Below are 12,814 nucleotides of genomic sequence, written 5' to 3' on the forward strand. Positions count from 1 at the left end.
GAAATTGGCAATAGCTGGAATGGAGTTTGGACAGTTCAGAATAAAATACATAATTTCTGACTGTAGCTCAATGGAAAGTTAAAGCAAAAGATCTTGTGAAAAGTGGGTTCTTCTGTTTCCCTGTCCTGCCACTTGGTGTCTGTGCTTTATGAATAGAGCCTTTGATTTTTTTGAGCTGAACTTCAACCAATAAATTTTTGGGAGTTGGGCTTATGACAAGGGGATGAGAAGAAGTAGGAGTGTGCTGAAGTACAGGTGCAAGGTAGGACTCAAAATCCAGCTGACATAGTGAAATGTTTCCATTGGTTTGAATTCTTCATCAGTGATTATAGATGATGTGCCTTGTTGGAAGCATTTGATATGCCTGCCATGAATAATCATTAAATAAAGAAGTTGTTAGACAAAAAGAAAACTAAGTGTAGCCTTTCCATTTCAGCATGATTTTACATCTTCTGTTTCATGTTAATTTTCTGTAGAAACTCTTCAGAAATCTAAATTGCCATGATTGTCTGGGAGTTATGACAGACTCAAACTGCACATCCAGCTTGGTGGGCTTTAGGTGATACTGTGTTAGAAAATGTGTTTAGGTCTTTCAGTGTGAAAACAGCTGTTGAAAGCTGTGGTTTAAGTTCCTAGTTATCTTAAGTCTTTTAGCTTTCATGCCTGCTAATGTAACTTTAGTTTGAAGATGGTGTTGCTAAAGGAAATAAAAGTTGAGTGCAATTTCCTGCTTTTTCTAATCTTTATTTTAGAATTATCAGAGAATTTACAATCTTTAGTTGAAATGCAAAATAAAAATACTGATTAATAAACTCAGGAAGATACACATTACTAACTTCTAGCTGACAGGAAGATGTGCATGTTATTTTTGTTTCCTTGGCAGGAATGATTTTGTATAGAATCATATTAGCACTGAAAACATGGAATGTTCTTGCTGGTAACTTGTTCTCCAAGTATTTGCAGTGTGGCTCTTTCCAGCCGGTTATGTGTTAATGATAGAGCGAGGCTGAGGCATTCCAATCATTCATATGCCTGTCCTCCCTTTCTCATAAGGGTTTCTTTGCTCAGGGTTTTTGCCTTATTCCTTTTGCTTTGTTGTGGTCAATTCAGTCAGTATAATAGCAAAGACACTGGCTTTTTCCCCCTTTTTTTTCTTTAATAAAGAGTTATGTTAGAGATATACTATAACAGAGATAAGAGCTATTTATGTCCTAAGCTATTGATTTTTAATTAATGTTGCCTGGGCTCATGCATGTTGGCAGAATTGCTAACAGCTTGTGGCATTTTTTAATTCACATCTTCTTTTTTGGTATTTTGACAGTGTCATTCATATCTCATGAAAAAGTACCTCGTCAGGTTAAATGTGTTAAAACACCGAGCAAAAAAAAAAAAAAAAGGAGAGAATGGAACATAGGGCTGCCTAGAAACCTTGATCCATTGCCAAAGTATTTAAACAATTTAGTGTTTTGGTTTTCTAGCTCCAAGCTGCTTCTCAAATCCCTTGCTAATTAATCCAGTTAATTCTTTGTAGACTAACTGTGTGCAGGGCTTTTTCTTGGGCCTCTATCGCTGAGAACCCTGTTTTGTTTGAAGTAAACCTAAGCTCTGTTATAAAGGTAGTAGTAATAACGTGAGTACTTGCAGATGTAAATACAGTGTTTTGAGCCTTTTTAAAAGGAGTTGTGTTTGTGTGGGTAACTTCTAATTTAATCTTTCATGTTTAAAAATTAAACATATATACTTGTATAAAAAGATGGAGAGAATTTCATCCTTAGTTTGGTCACTGAGGAAAAGGCTGTGGATCCTCTATGGAACAATTATGGCATGGAGCATTGATGTTGTGGTACTAGAGTTAGTGATACACGTTTATTTTTCAATGAGTAAATCGTAGTTTCAATGAGTAAATTTCTGTTCTCAAAAAAGGATGTTTTGATGTAGCACAAATAAGAGTTTAACAGAAGTGAGAGGTTTCAGAAATTACTTGTTGATGCTTGAAATTCTTCTGATGAGAGTACAACAGTGGTATGAATTCAGTCCTGGAAAAAGCAGCTGGGGAGAGAGAGCTTAGGAACCCATTTAGAGGTGGAATGAGATAAGGAGAACAGAGCAGGTACAGCTCAAGGTGTGCTGGTGTGCTAAAAGCACCCCAGCTCTTGAGCTTCCTTCTAGTCTGTCAGATTTGTGAGAGCTGTTTCCCCCAGCATCCATTCCCAGAGTGGATGGCCAGCTGAACTCCAGCACTGCCTGGGATCATCAGCCTGTGGACAGAGTTTGTACAAGTGGACTCAGTTACAGTTTTAGATTACCTCTGGAATTGGTAGTGAAGGAAAAAGATTGTTTTCAGCAAATCTGCTGCTAAGGGTGGCCAGATTGAAACGAATCTGCAGAGCTTTGAAAAGGGCTGGAAGTTTAGTTGGCAGTTTGTGGTTTCTTAAAGCTGGGCAAGGGAATGAAAACGGAAATTAGTGAAATTGCTGGGTTTGTACATGCCAGATTTCCAGGGCTGCAACATGATTATGAAATGTTCCTGCTCAGAACTGGACTACTCCCCTCACTCAGGAGCATTTTGATAGCTGGATGTATGCTCTCATACATCTTGGAAATATTAAGTGTCTGAAAACATTTTTTGTGGTTAAAAATCCTTTTGATACCCTTGCCTTTTCTACAGTAGCAAAAATACTTTAAATTTTTTTAGTGAGATGATAGATTTCCTGTCTAGCTGCACTGAATATCAGTGAACTCCTCTTTACATAAACCAAATTTTTCTTCAAGCCAACAGCACTGCTTTAAATGTGCTAAACTTACTTTCCTGGAAACCTTCTTTTTGTTACAGCATTGGACACAGCATAGTGAGCTTTGCTAATGGTAACTGAAAGCATTGCAGCCATGAACTAGGTCAGTCCTGCAAGTGTCAATATATCCATGGCTGTGTTGTGCTGCCTGATGCTGTCCAGTTAATGAACTTTCCTCCAGAAGAGAGAAGTCATTCTGAGCAGCTGAACACACAGTGATTTTGTTTTTCTTTCATCTCATGGTCATTAGCTCCATGAGATGTATTTTTCCATGTTAGGACCTCCTTCCCCTCACCCTCACTAAGTTTTGAATGATGTTCAAGAAGTCCAGCTCCTGTGATCAACATTTCTGACTCCACAGAAGTGTTTTGCTGGGGTGAATGTTGGATGCTTTTGCTGTTCATATGAACTTTCCTCTCATTAATGCTTTAGCTGAAGGCTTTCATGAGACCTCAGTGATGCTGCAGCCTTTGGGGAGGCTCGCTGTGACCAATCTCTGTTTTTTCCGTTTTTTTAAACTGGATTCCACTTTACCTGTTGTTGCAGATTTTTACTGTTTTACCATTTTGAAAGAATGGGCAGCATTAATAGGAGTGCGGAGTTGAGATGTTGCATGGCTCAAGCTGAAACAAAAAGATGAGGCTGAGTACTGAAGAGTATAAGGGCAAGTTCTGAAGTGTCCCAATAAAATAATTATTGCTGTCTCTTATGTATGATCTCTTAATATGTGAACTTGCACCTCCCAAAGCTCATGAATGTGTTGGTGACTGTGCAGACTCTTGGTCGGTTCTGTTTCATAGCCCAGGTTTCTGGGGTTAATGCAGTGAGGGTGAAGCTCCAACTGTGGCTATGCTGGAAAAGCCACAACCAGAGCACCACTATGAAATCAGCTCCCAGAAATGCTCAAGAGGTTTGGCTGTCATTTGTTGATTAGGACATGGATGAATCAGATTTATGGTATGACAGATAAGCTGTATCTCACTGCACATGCCTAGCAGCATTTGTGGTGACATCTCCACTGCAGGGACCAATGGAATCCAGAAGGAGGTTTTCAGCATTTCATCTTGGATAGATTGGTTTGTTTTGTTTCAGTGCCATACGGATCCCTGAAGCATCCTGAGCTGATCAGAGATGCACCAACAGAAGCCATGCGGCCCCAGCTGATGGTGCCACTCTGTGTGCTCTGAGCTGTGCAGTCGCTGTGCTGGGGGCTCCTCTCACAGGGTTTGTGCAGTGGGTGACAGAGCAGTGCCTGGGAGCAGTGCTGTTCCTCTGCAGTAACACATGGGCACTTGGAGACTATCAATATCGGGAGTATGGAAGTGGGGTCAGAGTTGGAAACATTAGAAAGTTACATAGCTTGAGGCTTAGAAATCAGTATTCACTGTTGCATGTGTAACAAAGAAGGGTTCTCTCTGTAGTTCGGGCAATTATGCAGTAACTCAAGAGAAGAGTTGTTGTTTTTCCTTTCTTAGTACAACACTGCAAGAACTTATGGCTGCCTACAACATTTCTGTTCCACGTCCTTTTTCAGTCAGTTCAGATTAGACCTGATATGTGGCAGTCCATATCAATGAATGTATTTCTGCAGTGCTTTATGTAGTTCTCTGGCAATATATCTGAAGTTATTGTGGTTGGTGAAGTTTGGAAAGAAATTTTTAAAAAGTTAAATATGTGTAAAATGTTCTCTAAGGCATAGAAAAGATAGGTTATTACCAAATTTAAATGGCCAAACTATCATTAAAGCTAAACCCAAAAATGAAAAAAATAAGGCAGCTTGAAAAATGTTTATAAAACCCAAAGTATTTTCTAGTAGTGAAAAACCTGGCAGTGTGTTGCAAAATACTGTTTGTTTTCATTAGCAATTCCTTTAGGTTTTGTAATGTGGTTGATTGAATGCCATGGCCACATTGTGGTTTTGCACAAGTTCCTTTTAATACACTATTGCTGAAAAGCAATATGAAATTAAAATGTTAATTCTGGTTTTCCTCAGAGCAATGACCAAGTTAAAAGTTATTTGGTTGACACAGGATAGTAGAAAATGTAATGTTACATAAAAATTTATCGTAAAATTAACTGAATAAGAATTTTTTAAAATGAAGGTACTTAGTATGCTAATTAATACTGTTGGTTATTAATTCAGTTGGCTATAAGCTTCAATTTTATCAAATATAACTTTAATTTTTGCTGCTGTACAAAGTGGGCTTAGAGTAATGGTTTTGGGTGCTTGTGGCCCTTCAGCAGAAGCAGTAATCTCAGGCCAGCAGATAGGCATTCAGAAGCCATCTGATATAAATGTCCTGTAGATATTAAAGAGGTGACTGTTTCTTGTGAAGCTGTCAAAGCTCTGGTTGCTTTGGTCTTAGCCTGAGAATTTGCATTCTGAAAGTCTGAGTTAACAGATTTAAATAATCACCGCTTGTGTCTGGTATTGTTAAACTCTATATGATGCACTAATTTGGATTAATTAATTAATCAGGATTAATTTTTGATGCATGTTAGCTAGATGTGATAAAGGTCTTTTTATTTTTCTTTCTTTATTGCTTCTGAGACTTTTAGAAAAATCTTAGTTTGTAAATCCTGCCCTGCATGATATTGGCACTTCCAGACTGTCACATTTAAATCAGAGCCTGAAATATTAGTTAACTGGTTCTTTCATATTCCCAGGACAAGGAGGGCTTGCCAGCTGCTGTGGAAGTGGGGAGACTGTCACCAGGCAACTCCACTGTCTCAGAATATAAATACAAAGAGGCAGGAGAGAAACAAATTCAGTATTCATGACCTGAGCACTTGAAACACATCTCTATTAAATTTATAGAGTGCCAAAAAGGTTATGAGAAAAAATACTCTGATCAAACACAAATAAATTTTAAAAATTATTAAACCCCAAAAAAGCCTCCTTAAAGTAGGTGTTCCCATTCAACTTCTGCATTTAAACTCTTTTGTATAATTATTACAGGCAGCCTGTAAAATGTTTCAAAACACTTCATATTTCATTTTGTAAGCCAGGCTTTGTGGGTTTCTTGACCATTGAAGTACGATTCTACCTAATTATATTTTTGCAAGTTTTAGCTGCTATATAATTTGCTGACTAAAATTATGGAGGAAAAAAAGAAATAAAAATATAATCCATTCAAAATTTGCAGTTTGCAGGACTCCTGGAGTTCAGCTTCGATTTGCAGGAATACTACTTTTCTGGGTTGGTTGAAGAACAGATGGTTATCAAGAGAAATATCCCCTTAAGTGCACAGTAAAGCAAACTCAAAAGATTCATCAACCGTGCTTTAATGTGGGCTCGAGGTATCACCAAAGTCATTAACCAGAGCAGAGAAAAGATCTGAAGACCTCAAATGAAGATGGGAGAAACATGTAACAAACAGGGCTCAAAATAAGTACTTAGTCTTCTGGTTTTGATCTCTGTTATTTTAGTTTTAGCTGTATTCTCTGCATCCCCTTCTTATAATTCTAGCTTTAGTTCTGTCAGTATTAGCAGTTTAAAAATTAATCTGGACTGAAAGCTTCCTGCTTTTCTTTGTAAAGAAATAATTCTGAGTTTGCTGATCACTGAAGACATCATGTGCTTTGCAATGTCTCCCTACTCGTAGCACTTTAGAATGTTAGCAACAGACATTAGTCTGCACCCTTATACAGCTGGGTTTTGTAAAACCAGTATTGTGCTATGGATGAAACAAAAGAACTTAAGGATTTAATAGAGAGATATTTCCCCAGTTGTATTTCATTTTTTGAACACTCTGCTTGCACCACAACTGTTTCCCAACTTCCATTTAAAGAATTAGTGAGTTTTAATTAAATCTAGGAGTAAATAATAGCAGTTAAGGTGGAACATGTTGCCTTAGAAGAGGGTCTGACTAAACGTTCTGCACGTGGCAAGCTGGGCAGTACAACAATTTGTCATGACACCCAATAATTGATGAGGAAAGCAATGGAGCCTCTTCTGTTTGTAAAAGGCAATGAGTGTTTTTCTTATGTTCTTATCCAAGAAGTGAGTGTTGTTTCTGTTTATTTAACAGGATTGTTAAGTGAACCAAGACCCCTTTAGGTGGAAAGTTGGTTTGTCTGCTGGAAACAGTGAAAGTCTCTTATTTAACATTTATTCTGAATGGCTTAGAAAGCTGCTGCTGATCTCGTGCCTGCACAGGAAAGCTGATATGGAGGGATCAGAAACCTGGTATGCACCCCAGGCGTACAGACGTAACTCTGCAACCTGTGCCAGTTCTTGTGTTGTTAGAGCTGTTACCTCTCTAACATCTCTTCATTCTGGAGATCTGTATATTGCCTTAAGTAAAAATCTGCAGAGAAATCTGTAGCTTAATCTACTTTTTTGGGAAGGATTTTTTAAAAAACACATAAGATACTGCTGAACACTGTTGAGCAAAGTTTTGTTCCTCCCTGCCCCTCTGGCTCTTGATGTGTTAATAATATAAAAACAATTATGGAAATCATAGTGATTTGCTTAATCTGTTCTGGTTTTCTCTCTTCCTTCCTGTTTCCTATGATGTATATTTTATACTGCCTTTGCTCTCAGTCTTTCCTGCTTTCACATCACTTTACTGAAGGCTGAAGAGCATTTTGTGTGTAAGTTACAAACCTTATGTTTCTAGATTAAACTATTGTGAAAAACATTTTCATGTTACCAATGAGGTTTTTGGCACTTACAGGGCAGACTTCCAAATGTTCTGTTTAAGAGACAAAGGCAAACTAGTGAGTGTGTTTTTTGTGACAGTACTTGTTGTTACTGCCCCTGGCCTCGTGCACAGCAGCTGCTGCAGCACTCCGGGCTGGTTCTGTCAGAGATACACAGAGCCTTCAGTAGCTGATGTTACAGACTCAGGCCCAGCCTGGCACAGGGCTGCAGCCTGGATCCTGGGGCTGGGATGCTTGTTTGCACTGTGGTGTGCTGCGTGAAGACTCTTCTCTCGTGGGTCGTGTGTTTGAGTGCTCTCTGTGCTTGGCGACACCTCGGGGTGACCTCAGTCTCACACGGTGCTGCTGGCAGCAGGCTTGTGTGATGGGCTGGAAGACTTGCTTGTAGAATTTTCTTTCGCACCTTTGTTTTCTGACTTGCACCCTTTTAGAATCAATGCACTTTAAAAGAAAAGATTGAAGGCTTAAAACTGCATATTAAATAAAAAGGGAAATTTTTGTTCCGTACGTATTTTATGCTCAGAACTTGTTCTGAGGTTTCGTGTCTGTCTTCTTGTGTTCGTCTAGGTTTTTTCTTTCTCACATTTTCTCCACCCATCCCCGCCCTTTTCCCTCCTCCCCTGCTTCCCCCTCTCTGCGATGGTATCTGCAGGCTGAGCTGCAGCAGGTTAGGGGCAAGCAGGAGAGTTCGGCTGTGCTGAGGGCAGGACACCCAGGAGTTTGCAGAGGTTTGGAAAGAAGTTTGCATTGCTTTTTAGTTGTACTGCATAAGGATGAGAATGTGTACTCGTTGTTGAAATTAAAAGTTACTCTGAATGGAATTCCAGTTCATTTTAGAGGGATTGCAGCTATAAGGACCTTAAAGAATTTAATGAGGTAAATAATTAGTTAGGAGAAAAAAATGAAATAATTTTCACTATATTTTTCAATTTGGGATTAAAATTAATTATTTATAGCCAGTATGGATGAAATTGGCGGCCTTTTATCAGAAGAAGCAAGTTTGTTTATATTGGGTTTGCATGATTTACTCTGGGAAATATTTTCTGATAATTTTTTTAAAATTTCCCATGTCTTATAATTTCCATACAATTCAAATACAGACCAGTTTGATCTGTGCTGTTTGTAGAAGTAATTAAGCATGTGTCTTTTAAAAGCAAAACTCCTCACTTAATGACGTAAGAAAAGTTGTGAGTAAAAGAGCAGCACCGTTACACGTTAATATGCCATTGTAGCATATTCCCATCCTGTCATCTGGAAAATTAAATCAGGTTCCAGCATGGATTAACATCCAGGCTTGTGTGGAGAGGAAGGTACTGTCTTAAATACCATGAAATTGAACAATGGGATTATACAGTTCACAGCTAATTTCAATATTCTGCTTTTTTGTTGAACAAGATTCTGTACAGAGAGGCAGAGATAGCTTTTAGAACTTGGAAGCTTTCACATAATTAATGAAATCCTAATAATAGCTGGAATATAGTTGAGTAATTAATGCAGTGCTCTATGTAATGTGCACAGAAGTGATGTGGAGTCTCCACTTTCAGAGGGAAAAATGGGATGTGTTAGCCATGGGAACTGCTCTGACCCAGTGTGGAATCAGTGCTCTGTTACCCTTTGGTGAGTTTGTAAATGCGGCTGTAACATGCAGAAAAGCCTTGCTCTGCTGTCCCTGAGAGCAAACACTGGCTTTGCTGACCCCTTTCCAAAATAACCCCACGCTGTCCCTGTGGGAGGTGATTCAGTCAGTTCCCTCAGAAGCACCTCTTAAAATAAGGTAAAATCAGGGAAACTGCTGCAGAACTAGCCACCTAACCTATTTCATACGGGGTTTTCCAAACCGTTCCTCCCTGGGACAGGCTGTCCCTAGTGAGTAACAAGAGCTGCTGGAGCATCAGGTCTTTGGCCAGCTGAGATTTTGTGGCAGCAGCTGCTTTGTGTGGAGCTGTGTTCTCTGGGATGAGAGCTTCCAGTGGTGCGCGTCAGGCTGGTAACTGAGCCCAGGCTACCTTCACTGAAGTCACGCATGGATCTTAGGAAATTGATACAATGTGCCATTGCTTAACAAGGTTTAAAACCTAAATGTAAGCGTTAGGAATAAATTGAACTTTTTTCCTTTGGTCCCGGCAGTTTCAGTTTGTGACATAAGTGTACTTCACTGCCCTTGTGCTGCTACAAGAAGGGAAGATTGCAGATGGGATGGTGTATTTTAGCTTCATTTTGGAATGCTGTTGTTTGTCTTCTTTCTGCTTTACATTTGCAATTTACAGCTTCCATTGCTGCATTTCAGCATGTATTTATATTCATGGATGGGTGTTTTCTAGAGAAGTTTTTGAGCACTTGCTTTAGGCATAAACTGTGTGGATCTTGTCATCTTTGTGAGCTGACACTACAAAACCAGTTGTAATGGAAGATAAACAGGTTATACTCTATTACCAACAAGAGAAAAGTTCAGCATGTAGCAAAACCTGAATTCTTGTTTTTGGATTTGGGACAAGTTTAGCTTGAGAAGCATCTCCATAATTCCTGTGATTTTGTCCTTTTGGGGACGCACCTGCACTGTGAGTGTTCCTGGTTTGCAAGGTCTGCTCCTGCTCTCAGCTGAGCTTTCAGAGCTCTATTAAGTTATAGGTGACCACAAAGCTTCAGCTCAGTGCTTTGCTGTAGCTGGGCAAGAGGTTGGTTGGGATTTCCACCTGGCTCTTCCCTTGTTCTGATGTCAGCAAATAAATTCCACTCTCCTGAACTTGAAAAAAGTATTTTATGTGTTTCCTTTGCATCATTTCACTCGAAAGCCTGTTAAGTACCTGGAATAACAGTGTTCCCTATGTTTTGAGTTGCAAAGGCCTTTCTTACTGTCTACTACTACAATGGAGCTGCATCTGACTGTTTGCATGCGCTGTGCAAAACAAATTACCGCAGTAAAAGTGTTTGAAGTTCCCAAGTTACTTTCGTTTTAGAGGCAGACTTGACAGTCAGTTCTGTTCATGTGTTTACCAAGTATTTCACAAGAGTGCTGAAACAGTTTACACTGATACTTGTGGTGCTGATTAGAGCTGAATCCTGGGTGCTGGCTTAGCCTGTGTCTGACTGTTTTCTCTTGTGCAGAATAATTCGGATATCATGTCTGTTGTGATTTTTGGGTAACTCTTGCTTATCCCTTCAGGGGAGAGCCTGGCTGTACTGAGTAATGTAATGGCAATGTTTGGTTTAGAGATATTTATATTTCATAAAGTCAGGTTGAGGGCCACTATTGTTTGTATTTGTGTCAGTCCTCTTGGTGCAGTGAGGGTGGTCCAGCTTCCTGAAACTTCATGACATGGCAACGTAGAATTTAAATATCCTTCTATTGTGTGTACATGTGTAAGTAAGTATAGTTAAAAACACCTTTCAAATGCACACTAGGTTAAACAGTGAAGAATGGATGCAGTGATGAAAGCTATAAGATATGAAGTAGTTTCTTTTTCCCTGTGACCAGTGTAGTGTTTTCCAAATAAAGTTACTGAAAGTTTAGTAAATATTCCCAGACCATTTAAAAAGTGAAGTGATGGAGTTAACACAATCTTAAATAGAAAGACTTGTAAAAACATGAGGACCTGTGACTGCCAGGCATACCTTAGAGAGAGTGGTTTTCTTACCTGTAGGGCTCCAGTTTGTCTGGATCAGCCATCCTGATGCTGTTGTGAGATCTGGCATGTGGACGAGGTGTGTCCCTGTGTCACACAGCTGTGTGACACACAGGGCAGTTCCCTCGGGTGGGACCACAAGGCACTAACAGAGATGTGTTTGCTCAGGGTAAGTTCAGCTGCTGTGAGCGCTGGAGTCTCATGAAAACCCTGCACAGACCTCTGCCTCTGTACCAGGAGCTGAAATATACTCCAAGGGTTTGTCTGGGCTGTCCTTCATGGCAGGGAGCTCCAGGAACACAGAAGAGCTTTTAAGATGCTAAGAAAACAGGAAAACTATATGTTTACACACACACAATTTCTTTGTATGGCTAATCTGTTTTGTTGGATTTTTCAAGAATGTGAGAATGTGGTTTGCCATCTATGGACGAATGTGTTTAGAGCAAATGCACTTTGGATTTATGTCAAATTGACTTCCTCATGTCCCTGAAACAATGGTAAATGATAATATGTTGTGTGTGGCAGTATGTGTATATATATTTATATCAAGTTTGAGAGCAATGGATCAATAGAAGAGGCGGGAGATGTAGGTCTCATGTTCAGACACTATTACAGATGTCTGCAGCAATACAAATTTATTTCTTTTATTGATTTGGGGTTTTTTTCTGTGAAATTCTGAAATATTGCACTCCAATAATTAATTTTTAAATTATTTAAAAAGTATGCATCCTAATAGGTGTGGCAGAGTTTCATTGTACCACTGCTGCTATACTTGCTGTGCTGAAGTGTGAAGCTGTTCTGTCCTGCTAATTGCTGTGTGCAGAGGGGGCTGGTCCAGCACAGCTGGTCACATCTTCTTGTGTGTTTGGACACTTTGCTCACTTACCTGTGTGTAGACTGAGAATTTTCAAAGTAAGGCTTTAACAGGAGACCCCTTGCTCTGTGTTTCTGATTTGCTGTGGTAGATGAGTGCAGATGAGTTTGCTGATATGTGTGTGTACAGTTTGATATATTGTATATGGATCACAGTAAATGTTAAGACCAAGCATCGGATTGTCTGGAAGATGTAAAGCTGGGAAGTTGATAAAGGCCCAGGCTGTTGGATTTCTCATGTGGAGAGAGTGCCCCTTGAGAAGGAGTTTTCCCCTGCTGGCAGCAGAGTCACCTGGCCGAGCTCCTGGCTCTGGCACTGCGGGCAGTGGGCAGCAGGGCAGTGCCCGTGCCACCCCTCCCTCCTCCTGCCTCGGGCGCACCAAACCCAGCCTGGCACTGAGGGCACTGCTGCCACCATACTGCTCCTTTGTTCCTGCATTGCACTTGGGCTTGAACTCTTGCCTGATTGTTATATGGGTTGGTGTTTGTAATTAAAAAATTATCTTTGTAGAATGGAATGTGGCCTTCTCCAATGTATTCCTTTGAAAAATGGATGGCTTTGAAGAGATCTGTTTTAAATAGGTTGTCGTATAAATAATTTCAATCATTCTGTTGTTTTATGAACATCTCTAATTAAATATAAGATAACTTCTCAGGGAATACTACCGTATTATTTATTCTGACAGCCGAAGGAGTAAGGATGTTACATCAGTCTTGAATGCTTGCTACTCTGAAGTGTTTCACACTTGTTTTCCTGATGAGAGAGGTTCCAGAGCTGTGTTAATTGCCTCTATCAAATTCTGGATAAATATTTTTGCGTTTTTAGGGAGCATATCATAAGTTTGAATTAATTTTGAGGGA

At 39.6% G+C, this 12,814-nt stretch overlaps 1 protein-coding gene across 9 annotated transcripts in view; it reads left to right on the forward strand.

Annotated features, from left to right (window-relative positions):
• DENND1A (DENN domain containing 1A) overlaps window positions 1-12,814 on the forward strand; it is a 149,727-nt gene that overhangs the window by 16,807 nt on the left and 120,106 nt on the right. The window lies entirely within an intron of this gene.

The sequence above is a fragment of the Oenanthe melanoleuca genome, chromosome 17 (assembly GCF_029582105.1).
Source record: "Oenanthe melanoleuca isolate GR-GAL-2019-014 chromosome 17, OMel1.0, whole genome shotgun sequence".
NCBI lineage: Eukaryota > Metazoa > Chordata > Aves > Passeriformes > Muscicapidae > Oenanthe > Oenanthe melanoleuca.